Below are 25,028 nucleotides of genomic sequence, written 5' to 3' on the forward strand. Positions count from 1 at the left end.
CCCTACTGCTGGGCAGCCTTCCAGGATTAGAGGGCCAGAGGGCGATGCCTCGGGAAGGAGAGGCGTTACCCATTTGTAATGAGGAACAGGGATAAGCAGTGATGCCCTGTGCGCAGGCATTGTGCACAACTTTCAGAAGCAATGCTTTTCTTGCTTTGATTTGAAAAAGCTATTTCAGCATGAAGGGTTTCTGTTTGTTTGCTTTTCCCACCTAAACTAAAAGTGAGAGGAGAATGCTTTGGGAAAGGTTCCGGTAATCAGACAAACCTTTCCCACTTCATGTAACATGTGCTGGAATGTGGCATTTCTAAGTTTCTGAGGCATGATGACTGGTAACTGAGGCTTAGTTTTTTTAAATTAATGAGCAGCCCAGATACTTATAAGGAAATGGTTTATCCATTCTGGGATAAGACAGAGAAAAAAAGTACATTAATATGAAAAGCTAGAATATTTTCTAAGTTGGCTTTATAATTAAAAAGGACATTTAAAATGAGGTAAATTAAATAGACATATTCTCCAAACATAATCTTCAGTAGTACTAGAGAGATAACCATCTCCTAGTATCCTTGTCTTTGGCTATATTTTTAGTTTTCATTCTGCATTCCATGGTTCCAAAAGCTGAAGTCATCTGCAGGTCAAACCATGGCCTGGGGTGAGTACCTAGTACTTCTTTAAAAAATGCATCTTCATTCTGAAAACATGAAAACTCTTGCTCTGAGGCTGGATTCAATGAACCACGCCTCTTACAAGTTGTTCGTCTTTCTTCACTGGCCTAGGAGGACTTTTGCTCAGAGTTTTACTGTCACCACATAGCTGTAGGGCTTTTCAAAATTCTAGACAATGAAGCTCATTTCCATGTTGCCCGCCTCCCAGCAACTGTGGGGGCTCTGGAGAAGGGTTGAGTCTACAGACTAGGGGCAAAGATCTGATGGCAGCGTCCCTGCGAACCCCAGTAACCTGCAAATGCTGCAGCAGTGTGACCTCTTCAAGGTGTCAATCAGCTGCACTCAACTCACCCTTTCTAAGCAACCTGTGACCTACAAAGATGCCAGCCTGTCGGAGCCTGGTGGCAGGCTTATCACTCTCGTTTATGAGATTTCAGACACTTTCATGTTGGTGCATGTGTTTAAAAGGCTGCCTCTCACTCTATGCCCTGTTCAGAGTAAGCAAGCAACTGAAGACAGCTTTCCTTTTAGGTTGCTCTTTTGAGAAGCAGCACAGTGACGAGGAGGTGAATGGCTTGTTGCTTGGATCAGGCCGAAAGCAACACTACCAGCAACAGCCCACACTACCACAAAAGACTACTCCTAATAAAGGGCATAATTACTTCCTAGGCTTATAGTCACAAATGTATATAAATGTAAACCACTAATAAGTTGAAACACTGAATGAATGGCATCATTCTGATGATTTAAGGGGCGAGCATTTTGTGCATTCCTAAACATGTATGAGATAAACTAAAAATAGGCAAAATCACAGGTCTAATACCACCACACACTTCCTTATTGTATTGCTACAAAGGAGTGTTTTGTTGTGGATTAGACAATGCCTATTAGTCACCCAGAACAATCACATTCAGGTCTGGCTTCAAGGATGACTGGTATGGGGTAATTTGAGAGGTACTGGCAAATTTGAAGCCATTGCTATGTTATGTTTTCCAAAATGATAAAGGTACCCAAGGCACGATGAATGAATGAGAGAGTAGATGGGATGAAAAGAGAATGGGAGAAAACTAGGCGGCAGGAGATAGTGGGTAGTTAGGATAAAAATGGAGTGGAAGAGAGGGGAGGTAAGTGGGAAAAGGAAGTAGGGCAGCTGTGATAGAAAGTAGTCCACGAGCAATTGCTTAGGTGGCCTCTGTGTATGTGTGTGTATGCAGGCATGCTTAAATGTAAAGAGACCTAGAGCTTTGTGCAATTCTTGCAGTAGTGTGATAATTCTTAGAGACAAAAGTCTCTCTGAAATTTCCAGTTGTATGTCTAACGTTCTCTGTCATTATTTAAGTCTTTAAGATTAACGTAAAAAGAGGCATTCCACAATGCTTGGTCTCCTTAATAAGCAAAATCAGATGCTGAGAGATAATTCTGATATTAGTTAAGAGGATTCCAAGAAATGACAGACTGCAGAGGTTTTACATGGGACTGTAGAGAGAAGACCCACTGCCACTAGACTGAGTATCTTCCAGAAAGCGAAAAGGGCCTCAAGAGGACGCAAATACCTCACCAGGCAATGGAACACCAATGATGCAAATTTCAGGGGTTAACTTCTTTCCCGTGTCCTGTCTCACGCTGTACTCTTCTGACCCTGTCTTAGTAGGCTTTCTGAGCACTGCTGGCCAGAAGCTGGAGACGTTATCAGGCTGGAGAGAATGCAGTTTCCAGCGTCCTTTCTGGGCATGTCAGGAAAGAAAGCTTACTGCTGACTCTGCACTCCCCACCATGCCCAGCCAGACATTTCAGTGGGGATTCCGAATGTACCACCCAACTCCTAATTCATATTTTTTTAGGTTTTTTTTTTTAAGATTGGCACCTGAGCTAACATTTGTTGCCAATGTTTTTTCTTCTTCTTCTTCTTCTCCTCCCTGAAGCCCCCCAGTACATAGTTGTGTATTCTAGTTGTAAGTCCTTCTGGTTGTGCTATGTGGGACGCCGCCTCAGTGTGGCCTGACAAGTGCTCCCATGTCTGCGCCCAGGATCCTAACTGGCGAAACCCTGGCCCACCGAAGCAGAGCACGTGAACTTAACCACTTGGCCATGGGGTTGGCCCCTCTAATTCTTTTTTTTTTTTTTTTTTTTTTGAGGAAGATTAGCCCTGAGCTAACATCTGCCACCAATCCTCCTCTTTTTGCTGAGGAAGACTGACCCTGAGCTAACATCTGTGCCCATCTTCCTCTATTTTATATGTGGGACGCCTGCCACAGCATGGCTTACCAAGCACTACATAGGTCCGCACCCGGGATCTGAACCAGTGAAGCCCGGGCCACCAAAGCCAAACGTGGGAACTTAACTGCTATGCCACCAGGCCAGCCCCCCAATTCATATTTTTAAACACAGCATGAAACAAACCATCAATCAGACAACAGCAGCTGGCAGAGGGTCAAGCAGGCCCATCGTGGCTTAAACTCTGGTGAAAACAAATGAGGTTTAGGATTTCAGAGAATCTCTCCAGTTTCAGGCCATTACCAATACTGACTCTATTTTCTCTTGAACATCTCAGGCTGTCTGGGCTGCTCACCTTCATCAGACTGATGCCTGCACAAATCCATGGGCTTCTTGGTTCCCAGAAATTATAGGGATAAGTGACCAGGGCATCACCATATCCCTTCTCCCCTCCCTGCCACTTGTTTGGCATGATAAGATTCCAAGTTTCTCACTATGATTTCTCTTCAGTTAGGGTGTCAAATGGCCTTTTTTTTTCTTGGTGAGGAAGATTGGCCATGAGCTACCATCTGTGCCAATCCTCCTCTATTTTGCATGTGGGACACCGCCTCAGCATGGCTTGATGAGCAGCATGTAGGTCCATGCCCAGGATCCAAACCTGTGAACTGCGGGCCATGGAAGCGGAGCCCGTGAACTTAACCACTATGCCACCATGCTGGCACCACAAAGGGCCTTTTTTTTAAAAAATTGTTTTAGTTTTTAGAGCAGTTTTAGCATCACAGAGAAATTTCAGAGTAAGTACAGAGTTCCCGTATCCCTGCTTCCTCCCCTACCCCTGCACAATTCCTCCTATTACTGATATCTTTCATTAGAGCGGCATATTAGTTACAATTGATGAACCACTATTGAGGCATTATTAATTAAAGCCCATGGTTTACATTAGGGTTCACTCTTTACACTGTACAATTCTATGGGTTCTGACAAAAGTATAATGTCATGTAGCCATTCTCACAGTTTTTACAGAATAATTTTGCTGCCTTAAAAAACCCTGTGCTCCACCTATTTATCCCTCCATCTCTCCCCTTCAACCCTTGCCAACCACTTATCTCTTCACCGTTTCCACAGATCTGCCTTCTCCAGCATGTCAGAGAGCTGGAATCATACCGTATATAGCCTTTTCAGATTGGCTTATTTCAATTGATAATGAAGTTTTCTCCATGGCTTTTTGTGACTTGATAGCTTATTTATTTTTATCACTGAATAATATTGCATTGTATGGATGTACCACGATTTATCCATTCTCCTACTGACGTGTATCTTGCTTGCTTCCAGTTTCTGGCAATTATGAATAAAGTTGTTATCAACGTTCATGCAGCTTTCATGTTTTCAAGTTTTCAACTTAGTTGGGTAAATACCTAGCAGCGTGTGGTAAATTCCTAGGATCATGTGCTAAGAATATGTTTAGCTTTTTAAGAAGCTATAAACATTTCTCCAAAGTGGCTGCACCATTTTGCATTTCCACCACAATGAGAGTTCTTGTTGCTCTGCATCCTTGCCAACATCTGTTGTTTTGGATTTTCACTACTCTAATAAGTGTGCAGTGCTATCTCATTATTGTTTTAATTTGCAGTTCCCTAAAGACATACGATGTTGAGCATTTTTTCGCATGCTTATTTGCTACCTCTAGATCTTCTTTGGTGAGGTGTCTGTTTAGACCTTTTGTCCATTTTTTAATTGGCTTGTTTATTTTCTTATTGTTGAATTTTAAGTCTTTCTATATTTTGGGTACCAGTCCTTTATCAGATACATGTTTTGCAAAGATTTTTCTCCAAGTCTGTGGCTTGTTTTTTCATCCTCTTAACAACGTCTTTCACAGAGCAGAAGGTTTAAATTTTAATGAAGTCTCACATTAACTTTTTCTTTCAGGGACTGTGCTTCTGGTGTTGTAACTAAAAACTCTAAGGTCACCAGATCATCTAGCTTTTCTCCTATATTATCTCCTGTACGTTTTTTAGTTTTGCACTTTACCTTTAGGTCTACGATCCATTCTGAGAAGGGTGTAACTTTTGTGAAGGGTGTACAGCCTGTGTCTAGGTTCATTGTTTTTGCATGTGTCTGTGCAGTTGTTCCAGCACCATTCGTTGAACAGACTATCTGTTCTCCATTGACATGCCTTTGCTCCTTTGCCAAAGACCAGTTGACTACATTCTTGGCTCTCTATTCTGTTCCACTGATCTATTTGTCTATTCTTCACCAATACCATGCTGTCTTGATCATTCTAACTTTATGGTAAGTCTTGAAGTCAGGTAGTGTCAGCGCGCTGACCTTCTTCAGTATTGTGCTGGCTACTCTGGATGTTTTGCCTTTCCGTATAAACTTTAGAATCAGTTTGTCAATATCCATAAAAATATCCTGTATTGTTTTCTTTCTTGATGAAGAACTTTTTTTTAACTTTGATTCTTACAAGGTAAGTCTACTGGTGACAAATTTCTTTAATTTCAATTTGTTTGAGAAAGTCTCTATCTCTCCTTCACTTTTAATGGATAATTTCACTAGATACAGAATTCTAGATTGGTGTATTTTTCTTTCAACACTTTAAATATTTCACTTCACTCTCTTATTGCTTGCATGGCTTCTGAAGAGAAGTCTGATATAATTCTTACCCTTGTTCCTCTATAGATAAGGTGCTTTTTCCTTTTGCTTCTTTCAAGATTTTTTCTTTGTCTTTTATTTTCTGCAATGTGTATATGAGATACCTAATTGTAGATTTTTTGGTATTTATCTTGTTTGGGGTTTTTTGAGTTTCCTGAATCTGTGGTTTGGTGTCTTTCATTAATTTTAGGAAAATCTCAGCCACTTTTACTTCAAATATTTCTTCTATTCCTTTCTCTCTTTTTTCTCATTATGCTATTCCCATTATGTTTATGTTACACTTTTTGTAATTGTCCTACAGTTGTTGGATAGTTGGTTCCAGTTTTTTCATTCTTTTTTCTCTTCACTTTTCAGTTTTGGAAGTTTCTATTGACATATCGTCAAACTCACTGATTCTTTCCTTGGTCATGTCCAGTCTACTGATAAGCCCATCAAAGGCATTCTTCATTTCTGTTACATTGTTTTTGATTTCCAGCCTTTCGTTTTGATTCTTTCTTAGAGTTTCCATCTGTCTGTTTACAATTACCCATCTGTTCTTACGTGTCTCCACTTTTTCCCATTAGATCACTTAGTGTATTAATCATAGCTATTTTAATTTAAAGCCTGATAATTCCAAAGTCTCTTCTATATCTGTGTCTGGTTCTGATGCTTGCTTTATCTATTCAGACTGTTTTTTGTCTTTTAGCATATCTTGCAGCTGAAAGGTGGACTTGCTATATTAGATAAAAGGAACTAAGGTGAACAGGCTTTTAGTATGAAGTTTTATGTTTATCTGGCTAGGAGTTAGGCTATGTTTATTGTTTGCTGTAGCTCTGCAGAGGCTAAAATTTCCTCCAGAGTCCTTGTTTTTGTTTCCCCTTTTGTCTTTGTCTTTCCTTAGAAACTCCTTCTTAAATAGCGTCTGAACCTTGCAGTCCTTTCAACTGTAATCCCCTGTTTTTATAAAGGACCCTGTTGATGCGATGTTAAAGCGTGGGGGAAGGGGAAACATTCTCTAATTCTATTGCTTAGTTCTCCTTCTTGTACTGAGTCTGTGCCCCTGAGCTGTGACCTTCAGAAGAGCTTCTCGACTTTGCTCCTCTCCATCTTAAGTGAGACAAGCGGATGAGAGGGGGCTAGAGTTAGGTCTTTGCCTTCCCCCACATCAGTCAGGCTCTGGTAAAACAGTTTCCCTCGAAGGAAGAACTTTGTTAAGAAGAGAGAGCTCTGGACTACTTCAAAATGGTTACTTTTCCCCTCTCCCTGACAAAAGCCTGAGGGGATTTTTCTCTGATTTTCACTGTGAGAATCTAGCAGGGGTCCTGGAGGTAAAACTCATGAAAGTTGGGAGTCCCCCTAATGCTGGGCCTCCCAGAGTTTTGATCTCCCAGAGTGAGTCCACACTCGGCCTCCAGCAATTAGTCAATCGCCCTTTAGGTGTTCCTACCTGATGCAGGCCCAATGCAAGTTTCTACTCTGAATAAGCTCTCATTCTCTCTATTCACCTCTCTTTCTAATTTTGGGGCAGCATTTTGCCCTGTGACCTCAATTCTCTGATGGATCTAAGAAGAGTGGCTGCCTTTCAGCTTGCTCAGCTTTCCTCTTGTGAGGACAGGAATGGTGACTTCCCCACTCCTCACTTGTCAGAGTGGAAACTGGAAGCGATTTCAATGGACTTTTCATTTATTGTTCTCCTCAGCTAAATGCAACTCAGATCAAACATGGAAAGGTGACACACAAAGCAGGGACAGTGGTAAAAACCAGACAGGTAGAACATTTTAACTTAAGACTCAGTCAAAGGTAAAAGATTAAAATAGATTTTATAATTATTTTTTCCACATGACATAATTATAAATTCCTGTAAGGAAGGACTTCCCTGTGCCAAAATACATTTTCAGGCATTTCTTTTGAGTATTTAAACTTATCATAAAAAATCACTTAAAATATTTTCATTCACACAAGCAATGGAACACAGCCCAGTCATTGTGTCACCAAACACTACCAGGATTTCATTATCTATTTAAAACAAGCAGCCACCCACCACAGCACATTCTAATACCTGGAATATGAATCTGATAGGAAAGTAACACATTTTCCAAATGAGTGCTGTTTACCAAAACAGTCCTAGACAAAACTGCTTTTCAAAAGATTTATATAACCCCAACTGTGTACACATACACACATCAGCACTCTCTCTTTCTCATATATACACACAGACACTCACTATGCAAACAAAGGAAGACACCATTTTGCTTATGGATTCCATGTCAGGAACAGACAGACTGTGGCTATCAAATACTTCTGCTCTGATGTACCAGAGAGTTACATCTTAGAGGAGCAGTAACCTGCATGATGCCTGCCTCTGGCACTGATCCAAACCTGTGCAAGGAGCTGTGCAATGCCCTCTTCCACTGAAGCATGTGGATTGCTCCAGCCCATAGGGGTGGGTGGAAAAGAGTTATAAAATATAAATAGAGACAGGACAATGACTATATTTATTCAGAGGTGACAACAGCATTAAGCAATTTAGGTCAGCTGATGCAAGAGCTGAGAAGCTGAACCTTTACAACAACTGGCATGATGGTCTATCTTAATTATTAGATCAGGCAAGTGCGCCCTGGTTAATGTTGTTGATTTGTTCAGATTTGCTCTTTGCTCCCCATACTTGCTGATATTGCCCTCGCAGGGAGTTTAAGATTGACAAATGGCCCATGGAGTAAAGAATGAACACTAAATGGATGAAGAGAAAGCCTCGTCTTTATGTGCTATGTACTCCACTCACACAGAATACCTCCAAGAGGGAGTCTGGCTGCTGCAATTTGCTACGGTTCAGTGTGCACCATATTTTGATAATGTACAGAGAGTGTCTTATTGCAGTCAAATAATATCTTGAGCTCTCACAACAGCAAACTGCAGGAACTTCAAAGGGATTCCAGTCCAACTGGAACCATCATTACAAAACAAATTTTAGCTTTATTGTTAGCCAGACCACAAAGGGGCAGAGACTGTGCCAAAGTAAATGCTCTTGAAATCTCCTCTATATGTTACCTTTGAACAATTAATTGGTCTCCTGGAGACAAGAAAAAAAAAAGGAAAGAAAACCAAATAAAAGATCGACAGTGGAATATATTGTTTTTGGATGTTGTAGCACAGATAAACCATAGTCTTATTGCACAAATATCTGCCAAATTGATCATGAATTTCAACTACTCTGTAATTTTACACAGTAGGTTAGGTATTGTAAACTGAAATTATAGTCACTTTGTAGATTATATTTTCAGTTGGTGAAAGAGAGGAGATTCTACTGCATAAGAGAATCTATTGTATTTAACATCCAGCTGTTCAACAGACTGTTGTCCCCAAGCCTCAGAGGTGACCTTCACTTAGGAAGCATTTCCCTGTCGCTAACACAAATTCCTTACATGTGGGCCCTTCACCAACATGACTTCTTCCAGCATCCTCCAAAGTGACAAGACATGGCTCTGGGAAGCCAAGTTAGTAAATAGGACAAGTAGGAGGTGAGTGACAGTGAGTAAATGGAGGCCTGACCCATATCAGGACTGGAATGTTTTAAAGTGTCAATCCCAAATATCAGAATCTCTTTGCCTGTGATGGCTCTTTCTCTTCTTACACTTTCTGTTTTCCAAAGTACTGTACAACCTAAGGCTCAGGTCAGATTTTAGCTCTGATTCTTTACTGTAGCTCAATTTTTTACATCGGGAATGGCACCTGTCTTCTGGCCTTCCTCCCTTGGGACCTGTGCCAGAATATGTAATGTCACATTGATAAGGTCCTTTAAGATCCTCATATTAAAGGGGTTTATAAAGGCAAAGTATCATTGATGGCACATATTCTAGATATAACATCTGAGCTGTCAGAATCACAGAACAGTGTCCCCTAGAATTACCTTTGTTCTACAGACACGACTCTGCAGAGATGTTTATCCAAGGTGGGCTCCCAGGAGTGCCTGTCATTTCTAAAACTGACATATAAACTGATATATAAAAGGCTGCTTCTCATGACAAATCACCCTGGATGATGTTTCCTAATGAAAAGTCACATGAGTGTGCAAGAGAGAATTTAACTCTTGGTCTGTGCTCTCTGACAGTTCACACTTACTGCTGCCTCCTTAGAAGGGAGGCTAAAAAGAAGCAAAACACACACACACACAGACACACACACACCACACACAGACATACACACATACCCCCACCACACAAATCCCTTCCAGAGAGGCAACGGACACAGGGTGTGTGTCCATGCAGGGAAAGGAATGTGTCTGCACAACTGCCTCTTGGCGGTGTCCTGCTACCTGGACATGCTGGTACTGGTCTGAACATGACAAAAGCTTCTGCTTGACTGACATGCATGATATCACACTGCAAACTCTGTCACATTGTTGGATAAGTCACTTATTTTTCAGTCTGCTGTGTTCTAGCACGCAAGGTTCCAAAACGACAAAGGAAAAAAGTAACCCTACAGTGTTCAGAATCTGAAGCTGTGAGACATTACGAAAGGTTCCTCACTCAGGACAAAGAGTGTGGTTCTGAGTGAAGAGGAAGAGGTGTCAGCCCCAGGTGCAGAGCGGGGGCTGCCTGACTGACAGAGAGCGCTTTCAGCCGAGGCGCTCACTGAGGGCTGCGGAGGGGAGCCATGGAAGCCTGCCGGCCCTTTTGATGTTGTTGAACACCACAAGGAAGTGCTGGAAGGTGAGTAAAGAGAGTGCTGTGAATCTGATTTTCAAAAAACCATTTAGCATATTCGATGTGGAAATTGCTCCTCTTCTGAATGGAAAGATGATAGAATTTAGACAAGAAAACCTGACTCCAAATTAAGGACCCTTCACTTACAAGCCTTCCAGCCTTCAGTATTTGCTAAGTTTTACATTTACGAAATGCTCTTTTTCCCAAAACCTTGACATTTTATAAACACCTACATTTTACCTTCCCAATCAGATGCAATTGTGAGTAATTTGATGGGATTCATTTATTTTATTCTATAATTTATTCTAAGACAAATAAAAAGAAAAGAGAAAAAAAGGAGTCTATGTCCAAAGAAATCTTAGTACAGTTTGTAACACGTCACACCTTTAGACGGGAAGAAGCCAGCATTGTTTTAGAGCCCAAACAAAGTCTCCTTGGACTCTCTTCCCCAGCCCCTTACCCAGCAAACTGCCAGCCAGTGGCAGCCAAAGCATGGGCATTTCTGGTCAGGTTCACAGATGAAGGATCTTCAATTAAAGGGATTCAGGTTTTCACCCTTTGGCCACTCTGGTACCTTCGCCACGTGTGTAGACCAGGGTCACAACATGCCCACTGGGCCAGGCAAGCAGGCAGATAATGTCAGCAAGCGAATGTGCCCCCAGTGTTGAAGGTCTTCTGATTTCTCAGAAAAAGGAATCTGGGTTTTTCTGGGAAATCATCTGATATTTAAATTCAATTAAAGAAAGCACCTCTATTGGCCCAGTCGGTCCTATAGGTTCCCAATTTGAGACCTCTGGATGGGCAACATGGAGGAAGAGAGAAAACACACATGCAGCAAATGCATGGAAACCTTGCTGGGTTGATTCCATCGATGTCCTCCTGTTTGGTATTGGTTCCTATAACATACATCTTACCCCACTGATGGCTCTAGTTGTAAAGGTGTTACGAGATTCAGCTTTAAGCCCTGTCACAAAGGACAAACTATTTTAACCCAAGAAACTCTGGCTGAAAGGCTGATGTCAGAGGTCCAAGAATTCTGGTTCCAGTGCTGGCTTTTCTCCTAACTTCAGCAAACAGGATACAACCTTTTACCCCCATGGGTTTCAAGGAGACAGGGGCGGGTATCAACTAGAAATGACGTGATGTTCTGATTTCGGGGAATAAAAGCTTTAGACACGAGAGGTGTCTTCATCTCACTTGTGTTTTCCCTAAATTTGTTTTCCAGTTAATTAAAAAATTCCTTTGCTCACATTCAACTTTGTATTTACAACTTATAAGATGAAGTACTAGGCTCTTGGCCTTTGACATATAATTAATCATATCGCATCTATCCTAAAATCCTCTAGATTATCAACAGAAGTTTTTCTAACTTTAAGTACACCACATTTTATAATACGAAGTGTGCGGGTTTTTGGCATCAGTAGACCTTGTTTAGCACTATAAAGTGAATCTGCCATCTATTAGTCAGGTACCTTACACAAGTCACTTGATCTCTTTAGACATTAGTTTCCTCATTTGTAAAACGGGAATGAAAACAATAACATCTAACTTCACAGTGTTGTGAGGATTACTGAACTAGTATACAAATACCAGGATGCGGAGCAACTGGAACTCTCAGATATTACTAGGTGGAAGGCAAAAGGGCAGAGCAACTTTGGAAAACAGTTTGGCAGTGTCTTTAAAGTTAAAAATGTACTTCCCATATGAACCAGCAATCCCATTCACAAGTATTTACCTAAGAGAAATAAAAACATATGCCTACACAAACCTCATATGTGAATGTTCACAGCAGTGATATTCATATCATCCCAAAAGGAAACAATCCAATAACCTTCAGCCGCCGCATGGGTAAACTATATATCCACACAACGGGACGCTCCTCAGCAACAAACAGAAATGAACTACTGACATGCGTAAGAACGTGGGCGCATCTCACAGTCACTCTGTTAGCTGAAAGAAGTTGAACACGAGAGACGTCAAAGGAATGATTCCCCGTATATGACATTCTAGGAAAGCAAAAACTAGAGTGACCAAAAAAAAGCGGGCAGAGGGACTGACAGCAAAGGGACAGAAGAGAACTTTCTGGCATGAAGGAAATGTTCTATATCTTGGTTGTGGAGATGGCTACACAACTGTACATGTTGCCAAAACTCATCACATTGAAAGTGAGGGATTTTTATTTTAAATAAATAGTATCTCATTAAAGCTGGAGGAGGGAAAAGCCAAGCATGTCACCCGGCACCAAGTAAACATGCCAAGTACGTTAACCCTCTGCCTGCTCAGTGTCCTTTAGAATTATAACCCTGTGCCTGTCTGTCAATGCTGCCTGTCATCGAAGCCATGCTGATCTTAAGCTTGAGTGTAGCTTTTTCCCCTTCAAGTACTTCTGACACCAAACTGCCTTTTTTTTTACTATTTACCTACCGCAGAAGAAAAGGAAAAAAAGAAGACAGTGAGACAAATTAATGTTTGTAAAGCACTTGTGACACTTGGATAAAAGCGGTAGTTGTCGTTACTCGTTTTCAACTCTACAAATAGTGCAGTTCTTTGTTTGATAAGTGACTTTAGTAATAAAGTAAAAAAAAACCTGTTTAATCTTAAAAGGTAATTAAAAGGCCATTTGACCATACATTCCTCATCTCTCTTTATGCCGACAGATTGCTGATGCTCACATTTCTAGACTTCTGCTGACAGGCTCCTAGATTCTGAGGGTGTTGAGCCCTCACTGGGGCCAGTGCAGGGAGCTGGGCATGAACAGTCAACAGGAAGAAAGGAGTGAAGACGGTGGAAAGGAACCAGAGGGGCACAGAGGTGGAAATTTTAGGCTCAGGTTGAAGGAAAAGTTGCAGCTCTTTCACCCCACATTTCTTGGCTTTACTAATTAATAATGTTTTTAAGTTTTTAAAAGCTAACAATTTGTGATAGCCTTCTTAATCTTATCAGTAAGTTCTTAAATATCATACGTTGGAGCCTTTTTTGGGGCACACACCCAGATCTGAATTTCCCTTCCCATTCTGGATGATTATGCTATAAGGCAGAGGATAAAGAGTCATTTTCTGAGACAAAACATTGATCTACACTGGGGCCTTCTGGGCCGGTTCCTGATGACTACGGGTCTTCTCCAGAAGTGGCAGCAGAATTGGAGCCTGTAACTAATTACAAGCCTCTTCCTGGCTGGAGGCACACGGTTGTAAGGGGAGTGTGGAACCAAGTGAGCTTCTCATACTCTGCTCTCTGAAACCTGAGATGACGCAGTTCTCTGCTGCACAACACTGTAGAGCGTTCAGTCGGTGTTATGACTTGTCTGGTTCCCACAGAAGGAGGAATCCTGCCAAATATTTGTAATCCACGCTGAAGTATGCAATCAGGGAAACCACACCCAGAAGCAAGTGCGTGGCTACATGATTAAAGTGATCTTGCTTGAAGACCAGATGGAAACATTGGTCAGGGATGGAAGAAGCTGACGAACGACCGTGAACAGCATCTCTAACACTTCGGCTATCGTGAACAGCATCTCTAACGCTTCGGCTATCGTTCTTGGCAAAGTGTTTTCTCCTTAGACTCTAGTAGACATGCATCTTTGTCTATGCCCACTGATTAATCACAGTATTCTTTTTTGTACATGTATTCATTAAAGACAATATCTGTATCTGTGTAAAGCATCCAGGTACAGAGATCCTCCTGACTGGTTTGTATTTATGTCATAAGCCAAGATAGCCTGCACCTATGTGCAAATGATCCTCTCTTTTCCTCTAACTAAAGTATTTCGTAATGTTTCCATGACAGTACTGGGTAAAAGCGCATGATATATTAATGTAGCAACTTTCAGGATGGAGCTGCTCCAAGTTTCAGGGCTGGCTTCACTACACAAAATGGTTAAAACCACTCACTCTCTGAGGCACTGGTAAGATAAAACGACTAAACAAATTAACGTAGCATTCCAGGATGCAAATAAATTTTTAAAGAAATGAGATTATTTAAATTAGTAAAGCTGAAATTAATTTTTTATAGTCAGATAATAACTACTAGCAGCGCCATCTGTTGAAATATTGCAAAACTTCACTTCCTCCATCCAAAATAATATTTACTTAAGTAAAGGAAGATAAAAATGTTTGGAATCACAAGCAGAACTGGAACTTTATGGGGTTTTAGTCCATCTCCAGTTTCAGGCAAAATCACAACTATGATATTTTCCAAGGCAAGAGGAAAAGGGTTATTTGTAAAGCCCTTACCTACATCAGTCACCTCTCGTGTTTATTAACCTCACGGACAGAATTTCTCCCTTAACAGAAAACTAAAGAGCTCATGCTTCAAGTCCAGTGTGTTTCCCGAGGCTCTACTGTCAGGGAAGGCAGAAGTTGGGAACAGCTGGACAGCACCCACTGTACACAACCTCCCACACTTCACAGGGCCACTGGGTTTCAGAGCCAGAAATGGCTCAGGTTCCATTTTACAGGGAAGGAGAATGAGGCCCATATTCTAGGTCTAGATCTTGCCCAAGGTCAGACAGGTGGTGAGTATCAAGGTCAGGACCTGACTTTAGGCCCCAGGTGTTCTGAATTTCAGCCCAGAACTCTTTCCATTGCATTCCAGGTCCCTCCCTCAAATGCGTGTAGGGGCCAATATTAACTCATCCATCCAAGAGATAGTCATCAAGCAGCTGTGTTCCAGGTATTGTCCAAGGTGCTAGGGGGACAGCAGTGAACACAATGAGCACAGTCTCAGGCTTATGGAGCTTACATTCTAATGGGACGAGAGATGCAAGAAGGCAGAGGGTAGTTGTAACGAGAGTGTTGCTGTTTTATAGAAGCTTCTCTGATAGAGTGACATTCACACAGAGACAGAAAGACAGAGGGAGCCAGCCCTGCTTTCCAACCTTCTGGAGGAAGAGCAGGTCTGCATGTCCTGGGGGTCAGTCTGAAGGTAGGTGAAAGAGGTGAGTGGGGGTGAGAGGAGCAGGAGCTAAGCTTATGAGGCAGGGGAAGGGGCGGGTCATGAAGAACCTTAGGGGCTGTGGGAGGACTTAGGATTTCATTCTGAGTGAGATGGAAAGCCACAGGAGCGTTTTGAGGAAGTAACGGGATCTCACTTCATTTTAAAAGTGTCACGCTGGCTGTTGTCTTGAGAATGAGCTGTAGGGAGGCAAGAATGGATGCTGTGAGGATGCTACTAGAAGAATCCATGACAGAAAGCATGGTGGCTTAGTCTAAGGAGGTGGTGAGACGTGGCTGGACTCTGGATATATATTTCCAAAGGAAGGTAGATAGAGTTTGCTGATGTATAAGTTGTGGGGTATAAGAAAGAGAGGAGTCAAAGTTGACTCTGAAGTTTTGGGGTTCAGCAAAAATAATCACTACATTTGTTGAGTACCCACTACGTGTCAGGCATATAATTTCTACTAGTCTCAGAAACTCTGAAAGGTGGGTATTATCCCCACTATACAGATGGAAAAAAATTCAGTAGCTTGCTAAGGTCACACAGGTGGGAAGTGCTGAAAGGAATACAGGGCTGACTCCAAAGCCCTTTTCCTGTCTCCCACCTGAATCTGCTCGAGCAATCAAGCAATTCCAGCTCCCTCTACCTCCTACAATTACGTGTGTGTTTCCACCTTAAATCTTCTCTGCGATTGTTTTCTGAAACTCATCCACGGTCTTCAATCACATCTTCAGTTGCTGAGTCACAGATCCACGGCAGCTCTTAGGTCTCCATCTGGAATACCAGCCCAAATGGAAGAATTTGTCTGGGGACTTTCTACTCCTACATAGAGTTTAATTTATCTTTAAGATATTGCTGTAATAGTCTTCATTAGGGACATCAAATAAAGTACCAATTCTATAAAGATAGCCAACTAACACTTTTGAAGTATATCCAGATTTTTGGGGGGACCACTTTTTCCAACTTTTGGCATCTGTTCAAGGAATATGAATTCATGAAAAATGTCAGCTCTCCACATAAGCTTTGGAAGGAAAATAAATGATAGGACTTTAACATGCTGTCATTTGCCCTGGAGATCACCAAAAACCAATGTCAGAGAATGTGTATTTGTATAGTCATTGCCATAAAGATTCCTTTCTTATGGAATGGTCTTGTTATGAGGATTGCATAGAAAATGATGCTCTGAAACTGTAACTTTTGTGGCAACATCCGCACTAGTAGCCTATCATGCAGACAGACAAGTATTTGGTCTTTTTATCAGGCTGAGATGTTAATTGTGTCAGATACATATTTTTAACCACTGAAGGAGGAATGGCTCGTGTGGGATCCCATGTTTCATACTGGGTTGGCATACAACCACAGAAGGATTCATCTACCGCTTCACTTCCCTCTTCCTCTTCATTTGACTTTGCCCCACGCCCAGTGACTGCAAACGTGAGCCAAAAGAGCTCATAAAATTACTTAAGTGCAGGCCTTTAAAACTACTTTACAATAAGTACTTAAAAGCTTTCACTAGGTATTATACAGTAACTTTTTATTCTCTGAATGAACTGTCTCATGACTAATATCACCTAGCAATGTAGCAATCTAGGGACACTCCCCCTGAGTCACAACTAGTGTAGAACTGAATAGAGGTATAATTTAAAAAACTACACCCACAACTTTAAATCAGATACATTTGTATCTTCTGAAAAGACACTGGATATTAGAAGTAAACATGTTCCGGGCAACCCTGCAGCAGGTAAACTTGTAACATCAGCAGCGAGCCCATCACTCACTGACACAAATCTTTCTTTTTCTTTTGTGTCCCATAACTATTTTACATTCCCAGGGTTTTTGTCCAAGTTGTCTTTCCATTACTCACAAGACTGAGTTGAGGGCTATCTTAGAGTGCAAGCTATTGGAACACAGGATTTATGTACTACAGTGTCATGCAAATGGAGACTCCCTAAATGCCCTCTGAAAAATTATAATAAAGTTAAAGAAGAGCCATGATTTCTTTAAGTCAAGTAGCCCCTATCTGGCCTAATCTTAAATGAATATTCAAATTGGCTTTCAACAGCACAGAAAGCAGACTGAAATACATGGAGTCATATACAAAACATGAGCAAGTGATAAGATTGCTTTTGTTAAACAAAATGAAACTGGTGCACATTTACATATACGAATGCACTGAGTGTTGGTTCTTCTACAGAAATCATCTTAGAAGTCTAATATTACTTATACTAGTCTTGGTTCAAAATATTTCTGGAGTATTTCTTTGGAAATTGCCTTAGTCTACGAGTCACACTGGAGAACCAGTTTTACATGGTGTAGTTACAGTATTTTTAATTTGTTTTGCTTTAACAGCTTTATTTAGGTTCATAATTAGCATCCGATAAAGAGCTGCCATCCTTATCTTTGTTCCTATGTGTGTCACATGTCTTTCTAACATTTTTTCTGTCACTGGCTTTGTGCAATTTGATTATGAGGCACCTCAGTACAGTTTTCTTCCTGTTTCTTGTGCTTGGCATTTGTTGAACTTCTTGGATCTAGGCATTTATAGTTTCCACGAAATTTGGAAAAATTTTTGTTATTATTTTTTCAAATATTTCTTCTGTTCTCCCCTCCCTTTTCAGGGACTCCAATTACATGTACATTAGGGCACTTGAAAATTGTCCTGTAGAACTGATACTCTGTTCATTTTTTTGAAAATTTTTTTGTGTGTTTTTCATTTTGGATAGTTTTTTATTGCTAAGTCTTCAAGGTCACTAACCTTTTCTTTTGCAATGTCTAATATACCGTTAATTCCATCCAATATAATCTTCATGTCAGGCAGTATAGATTTCATCTCTGTAAGTTCAATTTGGGTGTCTTCTTTATATCTTCCACCTACCTAACTTTTTTAACATATGGAATAGGGTTCTAAAAAGTAGTTTAATGTCCCTGCCACTAATTTTAACATCTGTGTCAGTAGAAGGGTGGTTTTGATTGAGTCTTTTTCTCTTCATTGTGGAACGTATTTTCCTGCTTTTTGGCAAACTTGGTCATTTTTGATTGGACGCCATACATTGTGAAATTTACCTTGGGGAGCGGTGGATATTTTTATATTCTTATAAATACTCTTGAACCTTGTTCTGGGACACGGTTAACTTACCTGGAAACAGTGTGGTCCTTTTGGGTCTTCCTTTTAAGATTTGTTAGGGGTGTCTGGAGCAGTGCCTAATCTAGGGCTAATAAAGCTCCATACAGAAGCAAGACCCTTCTGAACACTCCAACCAATGCCTGTGGATTTTGACCTTTTCCAATCTGGCTTGTGGGGACAGGCATGTTCCCAGTCCTGTGTGAATGTTTGGTACTATTCCCTCTAATCCTTTTAGGTAGTACTTCCCCAGCCTTAGATAGTTTCCTCATATGCATGTATTGATCAGCACTCTCCTAAATACTCCAGGGGAGACCTCTGCAGATCTCTGGAGCAATCTGTGCAGTTCTCTCCTCTTTGGTTCTGTCCTGAGTATTCTTGCCAGTCTGGCCTCCCTGAACTCTCACCTCTGTCCTCTCCACTTAGGGAGTCTGTGGGCTCTGCCTGACTCTTGTTTCCATGCTGCATCTTGGAAACTCTCTCAGGGCAGTGAGCCAGAGCTCTGCTTCTCAGCAGCCTGGGGTTTGCTGGTTAGGATCCCAGGTGCAGACATGGCACCGCTTGGCAAAAGCCATGCTGTGGTAGGCATCCCACATATAAAGTAGAGGAAGATGGACACGGATGTTAGCTCAGGGCCAGTCTTGCTCAGCAAAAAGAGAAGGATTGGCAGTAGTTAGCTCAGGGCTAATCTTCCTCAAAAAAAAAAATAAAAAAGAAAAGTAGGAAAGGCAGGAACAAGTACTTTCACAAAAGGATGATTATATTCCATGTTCTTGGTTCCGCACGCTAGAGTTCCTAATGTTTTAAGCAAAAAGAAAATAACTATAATGAAATATAATGAAACCTTTTAACATTGAGGAAGTGATAGCTCAGACCTGGCCTATTACTGTACACCTGTAACCTGTGTCTTGCAAAAGAATGTTTCACCCTCCGTACTGGCCAGGACCACTCCCGTGATTGGCTGCTCTGGAACGGGTCACATAAGCTGCTGATCTTTGTAAAACCAGCTGAAGAACCATTTTCTCCCCTGAGAATTTTCTTCTGTTCTTTGCTAATGATGGCTACTTTAATTTGCTTTGTTTCTTCTGCACTTAAGTAAATATTCCTCAAGTTGATGCACCAAATCTTTCTTTCGGAATAACAGAAGATTTAATAAGCACGTACACATTTGTTTAGCGCTTTGACAGCTTATCAACAGCTTCACAAACAGTGTTTCTATTACTCTTCAAGACAAGCCAAGGTGGAATGCAGGGCAGGCACTGTTATCCTCATTTCACAGAGGAGGAAAGTGAGGCTCAGAGGGTTAGAAGGTAACTTGATCCAAGTTATACAGCTAGTAGTTGGAAGAAGCAGGGTAAAAGTCCAGGCATCTTGATGCTAAATCCACTGCCCTCTACTCCAAAATGAGTTTATCTTCAATAATGTAAAAGAATGTGAGTGGGGGCCCAGCCCAGTGGGTAGTTAAGTTCATGCACTCCACTTTAGCAGCCCGTGGTTTGTGGGTTTGGAGCCCAGGTGCGGACCTACACACCGCGCATCAAGCTGTGCTGTGGCAGTGTCCCACATGCAAAATGGAGGAAGACTGGCACAGAAGTTAGCCCCTGGATCGTACCCAGTCACCCCACTGCCGAGGACCCCACACTCTCCACCAACGCCCTGTACACTCCACCTGTTCCTTATGCAGGCCCTGCCCCACAGAGCCAGACACACTCACCTGCCTGCAGAAGGTCAAGGCTCCCAGTCTATGCAGGCCGGCGAGTAGCCTGGGGGCTTGCTGTTGGGTGGGGCCGGTCTCTAGGGTGGGCTGCCTTCCCTGGCTGAGCTGGATTAAATTGGTGCTGTAATGTGTCAGGCAGACCCCTGGGCTAACAGGCCAGTCGAAGAACTCCAATGGTGTCTGCCAGCATCAGTGTCAGCACACCTATACTAGGTCACAATAATGGCTGCCACCAATGTCTCAGTCCCTGGAGAGGTCTTACCTCTTACCAAGATGCACCCAGAGCCTACCAGGTGAGTCTCTTTTCACGAAAAGACTGTGCACCTTTCTTTCTGGTGACTTTAGGTTGCTTCCTGAAATGGGTGAATTTGTGTGTGGGTCCTTTAAGAGCTGAGGTTTTTCCACTTATGTCTGATAGCTTTTCTGGGGGTATTCCCCATTGCAGTTAATAGCCAGTGAAGGCAGATATTATGACAGTTATCTCAGTTGTGCTGAGTCCAAAGGATGCTTAAAGCAGTAATGTGCCCCTGCTCAGGTCCCCAGCTCCTCCAGGGAGGGCTGCACACCTTAGGGTTGCTCCTGCCCAGCTGTGAAGCTCTGCAGCTCGCTAAGGTGGCTTTCTTTCTCTCCAGAAAGGAATTTCTGCCTCTTCCAACTCAGTCAGGACTGTCCCTTGTTGTGGGGGTTCTTTTTATCAAGTTTTCAGTTCTCTCTCAGGGATAATTTTTCCAAGAATAGTTGTAGCCTGGTTGTGTTCATGGGAGGAGGTGAGTTCAGGGTCCATCTATGCTGCCATCTTGATGAGATCTCCTTCCTCTACTTTATGTGGGATGCCACCACAGCATGGCTTGATGACTGGTGCTAGGTCTGTGCCTAGGATTCGAACCTGTGAACCCTGGGCTGCTGAAGCAGAGTGTGTGAACTTAACCACTATGCCACTGGGCCAGCCCCTAAGCATCCACTTTTGGAAGATGGAAACAATGATGGTAGGGCTGTAGTGAGCACAAAACAAGCTAGTGCCTAGGAGATGCACAGTAGTATGTGTGTCACACAGGAGGTGCCCAACAGCATAGGTGAAATTCAAGGCTATAACAACTGTTTTGCTGTGTGAGCCTAAATGCCACAAGTGAGCATATTTAAAGTGGCTGTGATTCCTACATTCTCCTCACGAAGTTTAATTAACACCTCTAAAGTTCACTGCTATGCTTTGATGGCAGGTATCATGCAAGTTCTGTGTCATTACTTCTACCACCTCGCTTATGAAACCCAGGAGTGGCACATTTCCTTTCAATGGGAGGAGGGATCCATTTGAAATGGGCTTTTCTGTGTAATGCCTTAACTGAGCCACTTTGGAAAGCATTTTGGGAAGTTGGATCAGTAACTGAGGTCACCAACTCCTTCCAGTCTGCCCAGGACTTCTCCAGTTTCAGCATTATGTCCCACATCCCAAGAACCTCCTCAGTCTTCACAAACTGGGATGGCTGGTCACCATAACATCACGGAGGCTGAACTAGTGATAAAAGAAGAAACCTAAAACCTACTTATGAGATATTCCTAAACAGAAAACAATACAAAAAACCATGGGCCTCTGCAAACCCATGTTCTAAACTAGCAGTTCTGAGTGTGGCCCACAGACCAACAGCATCAGCATCACCTAAGAACACACTAGATGAACAAATTTTGGGGTACCATGCCAGATCTAATGAGTCAGAAACTTTGGGGTAGAGGCCCAGGAATCTGGGTTTTACCAAGCCCTTTGGGTGATTCTGATGCTCACTCAAGTCAGAGAACCTCTGGTCTGGATCATAAGTAGAAGTCATACTAGATGTCAAGTAAAATGAAAACAATGAAAGCTTGTTTTCCTTTGCACATTATCATTACTTTCATTTCTGATTACTCAAATTGAACTGGGAAAATACTATGAAAGCACCTCCTGCTCCCTTGTTCCACAGGAATCCAGTGTTACTTGGAGATTTTCAAGTGTAAAGTATCTCCAAAAGGAACACACGGACATGAAAGGCATCTTCAGGGACAAGTGATACATATTACATCACTTGTAGCCACATGTGAATGCTCTTTATGCGTGTGTTCTAAAAGAAAAGGCCTGACAGAGATACTGCTCCCAGGCCCTGCACACCAGAACCCGTTTCCTCTCCTCAGCTGGTGCGCCAGGGCCTGGCTCCAGCAATAACAGCCTCCTGGGGAGATGAAAGCCCTGGTAAACACAGTTTATCTTGGTTAATGTATACTTTAGCTCTGTGTATATATGCACATATACATACACTGCAGTATTTATATATGACATACATGTGAAATATTACTGGAGAAGAGGCCTGGAATGGGTGGACAACACCTATAAAGTTAGAACTGAGATCTTTTAAATGCAAACTCGGTTTCCCTGAGTTGCCCTCTGCCCCTGTGGTAAAAACACACATGCATTTGTATCAGGAAGAAGACCCTTCTCCCTGCAAACAAGTTCAGCAGAGTCTTTTTTCTGTTTCCAGAAAGAGCTGAGTATTTTGTGGTGGCTTCTTTTATCTCTAGGGACGTTGCTTATTAGAAAAATCCACAGAATCACCGATCTCCTGACTAAGGAGACGACATGGTCAGAAGATGAGTTGGCTCAGGACTGCCGCTTTAAGTCAAGTGGACAAAACTGGGATTGAAGTGGAAAAGCAATCAGCCCACAGTGCCTAGCACCGAGAAAGGCAGGGGGCTGGCGCCTTCCAGGCCTTGTCTCTCACGCATGTGCGACCTGGGGACACAGGGGAGCGTTCTGGTGGAGGCGCTGCCCCCGTGGCAGTCTGGGGCCTCGCTTCCTTTTTTTGCGATGGGGGTGCATATTTCCTCAGGAAGGAGCAGATAAGTTACTCCTTAGGATTGTGAATGCTTTCTTGTCACCTGGCCAAATGGAAATTCCAAAAGTATTCTGAATAGACAGTGCCACTAGGATTCATGGGCATACATTCATAACAGCCCATAATCAAGGCGTGATGAAAATTCCAAACCTCCATTTTCATGCAAAACTAAATGGGTAGCTCAGAGTTAGGACCTCTAAAACATGTTAACCCTATGTGTGCTATAGGATCTATCTGTTCTATCTTAATCTCTGTGCATTACCAAAAAGTACTGATCCAGACTTTGTTAAATAAGACAAGTGTCATAGAAGTGTAGCATTCTCTGCTGCTCTTCCACTAAGGAACTAGTCTGGGAAGAAACAGAAGAGAGAAATAGAAGATTGCATATCAGGTTGGAAAAATGAGCCTGAAGACTTATATTTTGAGCATTGAAAGAAAAATAAAGAAAATGGGAATAAGGAAAAGAAGCCAGAGACGAGAGGCCGAGGAGGGACTTATAGGAGACAGGGCCTGGGGCAGCCAGGAGGGGAGTTTCAGAAAGGGCTTGACACCGGGAGGCATGTTGGAGGGGGCCAGAAAGGAAATGCTAGAACCTGGGAAGTCTTATGCATCCTAGGGCTGCTTAACAAATTCCCACAGACATAAGACAACACCGCTTATCCTCTTACAGCTCTGGGAGTGGGTAGGCCTGTTCCTTCTGGAAGTGTCAGAGGAGAATTCTTTCCCTTGCCTTTTCTAGCTTCTAGAGGCCACCTACATTCCTTGGCTTGTAGCCGCTTCCTCACACAACTCTGACCGCTGCTTCTGTCATCACATCTCCTTCTCTGCTCTGATCCTCCTGCCTATCTCTTGTAAGGACCCTTTAGATTACATTAAGCCCACCAGAATAACCCAGGATAATCTCTCCATCTCAAGATCCTTAACTTGCTCACATCTGCAAAGTCTGTTTGCCATGTAAGGTGACATAGTTATAGGTTCCAGGACTGGGACAGGGACATCTTTGGGAGGCATTATTCTGTATACCACCCAGGTCATGCTCCAGTATGCAGTAGCTGTGTTTGCCTTCCTCCCTGGCGTGGCTAAGGCGTGTGCTCAGCTTCCTGAAGCACTGAGGCAGGCTGGCCTGACACAGTATGGCTTAGCACCCTCTCTGCACTTTCCAGACCTAGTGAGGCTTCGCAGGAGTTTGCATGGTCCTCGGTAAAAAACTTCCAAAAGTTAGATACTTTTGCATTCCTTTCTATAAAGGAGGCCCCCAAATGTATAAACTCCTACAAAAACTGGATCTGCTCTGGTTTATCTATTTTGTCCATCTATTCAAAGACTCTCAGTTAGAAGCTACTGTTGAATTTGCAATACTTTGTATTTAAAGCTGTGGCAGAAATTTTACAGTTTGTAGGAGTGCAGAAAAAGAAATATTTCTTTAAGTAAAAATCTTCATGCTCCTACTAATTTATCTGAGTATGAGGGCTTTTTTTTTCATTATTTAAGAAAACACTTATTCTCACTACTCTTGGAAAAGTTCTTTTTTTTATAGGGTTCATAATAGTTTACATCAATGTGAGATTTCAGTTGTACATTATTTCTTGTCTGTCACCACGTAAGTGCTCCCCTTCACCCCCAGAGCCCCCCCCCCCCACCCCACCTTCCCCTGGTAACCACTGAAACGTCTTCTTTGTCCCAGTACGTGTTTATATTCCACATATGAGTGAAATCATCTGGTGTTTGTCTTTCTTAGACTGGCTTATTTCACTTATCTAGATCCTTCCATGTTGTTGCAAATGGGATGAATTTGTCTTTTTTCTGGCTGAGTAGTATTCCACTGTATATATATATAGTCCACATCTTCTTTATCCAATCAGCAGTCAATGGGCACTTGGATTGTTTCCATGTCTTGGCTATTGTGAATAGTGCTGCGATGAACATAGGGCAGCATATGTTACTTTGGATTGTTGATTTCGAGTTCTTTGGATAGATACCCAGTAGTGGGATAGCTGGGTCATATGGTATTTCTATTTTTAGTTTTTTGAGAAATCGCCAAACTGTTTTCCATAGTGGCTGCACCAGTTTGCATTCCCACCAGCAGTGTGTGAGGGTTCCCTTGTCTCCACACTCTCTCCGACATTTGTTATTTTCAGTCTTAATGACTATAGCCAATTTAACAGGCGTAAGGTGGTATCTTAG

The 25,028-nt window shown here is 42.2% G+C and overlaps 1 protein-coding gene and 1 long non-coding RNA gene across 2 annotated transcripts in view; one reads left to right on the forward strand and one right to left on the reverse strand.

The window, feature by feature from the left end:
• Nucleotides 1–25,028, reverse strand: part of GMDS (GDP-mannose 4,6-dehydratase) — a 656,076-nt gene that overhangs the window by 46,569 nt on the left and 584,479 nt on the right. The window lies entirely within an intron of this gene.
• LOC138919319 (uncharacterized) overlaps nucleotides 9,970–25,028 on the forward strand; it is a 59,028-nt gene continuing 43,969 nt past the window's right edge. The window contains exon 1 of the long non-coding RNA XR_011429437.1: nucleotides 9,970–10,219. This is a non-coding gene — a long non-coding RNA (uncharacterized lncRNA). The remainder of the gene's footprint in view (nucleotides 10,220–25,028) is intronic.

Source organism: Equus caballus, chromosome 20, assembly GCF_041296265.1.
Source record: "Equus caballus isolate H_3958 breed thoroughbred chromosome 20, TB-T2T, whole genome shotgun sequence".
Taxonomy (NCBI): Eukaryota; Metazoa; Chordata; class Mammalia; order Perissodactyla; family Equidae; genus Equus; species Equus caballus.